This window comes from Gossypium hirsutum, chromosome D11, assembly GCF_007990345.1.
Source record: "Gossypium hirsutum isolate 1008001.06 chromosome D11, Gossypium_hirsutum_v2.1, whole genome shotgun sequence".
Taxonomy (NCBI): Eukaryota; Viridiplantae; Streptophyta; class Magnoliopsida; order Malvales; family Malvaceae; genus Gossypium; species Gossypium hirsutum.
The window spans coordinates 49,185,520-49,187,933 of record NC_053447.1 but is presented as its reverse complement, the minus strand read 5'-3'; positions in this window follow the sequence as shown (position 1 = coordinate 49,187,933).

Genomic DNA, 2,414 nt, shown 5'->3' with positions numbered 1-2,414 from the left:
CTATTTCCTACCACTTATTCTCACTCATTCTACTTTCATATATAATTTAACATGCTTCGATTCTTAATTATCTTTTCATAAAATATACTCCATTCATTTATCTAAAGATATATATTATTTTAAATGTTTTAATATAATCAAAATTAAGAATAATAACAAAAGTTTTCTTTAAAAAAAACATACCTTACAAATAATGAAGTGGTACGATTTAGTTTTCACCAATTAGTCGAATGACGAGGAAGATCAAATCCTTCACCTTCACTTTGGGAGCGTTCTTCACTTGATTCTCTTGGCCTTTGTCCAAAAATATATCCAAAAAAAGTAACATTTTCACCTTGGTTTTCATTTAATTGATATGGAGGATATATTTGAGGAGAAGGATACATGTGAGGTGAAGGTGGGTGATACATTGGTGGATGAGGATACATTTGAGGCTGGTATGACACACCATAATTAGGAAATGGTGGATAATAACCATATGGTTGTGGATAACCATGTGAAGATTGAAATATGAAGGTTGTTCTGGTGGATAAAAACCTTGAGTTCTAGTAGATGAATCACTATACCCAAGGTTACTAGAAGCTCGATCTCCTACCAGATGAAGAGCCTATAGAAGTAATCTTCTTGGCCTTTTCCCTTTGATGGAGCTCTAGGTTCACTTCTATCTCTCCTAGGTTCAGGAAACATATTTCCATCAAACTCTGATCTGTCACGAAAATGTCCACCAGTGGTACCACCCATATTCTCCTCCATAACTGACTAGAAGACTAATTTCACCTCTATCACGACTATATCCATCATCCTCATCAATTGGACTTAAGCCACACATCGGGGTCCATCGCCACTCTGACTTGGAGTTGAACTAGAACTTCAATGAGACAAAATTTGTTGTTGAGATTGATCAACACCATGTTCATCATCAGAGATATCCACAGGCAAACACACCGGCATTTTCACCATCTAACAATTGGATCTCTTTCTCATGAAGCCATTCTGATAGTGGATCAACATTTTCAAAGATATGATCAAGGCTGATAAGATTAAAACTAGCATTTATAACATCAGTGCTCATTCTTTTTTGATGCCTCATCTTAAGCCTCATATTATAATAGGTAAACACTAGTTTTTCAAGTTTTTTATACTTCAACCTATTTCTTACCTTGGTGTGAATATAGCTAAATGTGCTCCAATTTCGTTCACAATTTGATGCTGAAGTTGTTTGACTAAGCACTTTAATTGCTAATTTTTTGTAATTCGGGGAACACATGTGCCGTATATTATCCACCACTCAGCTGCATAATATTATTTAAATTTCAAAATAACTTCAAAATGTAAATATAATTAAAAATATAAATTAAATTAAATAATTTTATTAACTGTTTACCCCGATGTCCATTTGCTCCAAGCTCTTTGTGCCTGTGGGAGTACCGAATGTCTCATGTTTATCTCTAATAGTCAAAATGCATAAATAAAAGATAGAGTAAAAAAAATAAAAATTCTATTTCAATATGTAACTAGTACAATAATAGTACTGAATCTAACTTGTTAACCATTCTGACTGAGATCCATAGAAGGTTCAATCTTCAATACTATCGTTACCTTATGTTTTATTAGTACATCTCAGAATGCTCACCCAAATTGAAATTGGGATGAGAAATAACCTAAGTATAATTTATAAGAATATCATCAAATAATAATAATCTAAAGCTTAAAATATAAAAATAAAAATAGTTCTTATTATATGAAACATTTACTACAGCTGATGCAAGTCAGAATGCATAAAATTCCATCTACGTCAATAATCTTTTCATACCCTGTGAAATATCGACAATTTTGTTGAATTGCTCGTTTAGCCCTATCAACAGCCTCATAAATAAAGCCCATCGTTGGTTTTCATCGCTATCCACAAGTCCAATACTCTACTAAGGCTTGTAACTTTTATGAGGTCATTGGCTTTTTTCCAAAATCTTTTACCAAACAAATTTTTTTGCTTATAAGCAGGCCCTGACTTTTGCTGTCCCCATTTTGATTCTTTAATTCCTTATATTTAAGAAAAATTTAAAATAATATAATTTAATTATTTGGAACTAATAAATTACTAAAGTTACCATATTTAAGTAATTATATTAATAATTATAAATACAGACCTTGAATTAACATTTCTCTCAGACTTGCTTGTCTTGTTATCTCTTCAGTTGAATGATATGTAATCGAGTAGGCGGGTCGAAGTATTTGTTTCCTTGTGTTACTTCTTCTCAAATCACAGTCCAAATGTGATTGTATATAAAGCAAGTCACTTTCTTTGCCTCATCTACACTTTTGCTACCTGGGCTTTTTCCCAATATCTTCAAGGCATAAATCTAAACAGTGAGCTGCACATGAGGTCCAATATAGATGTTGTCTTTTCAACATTA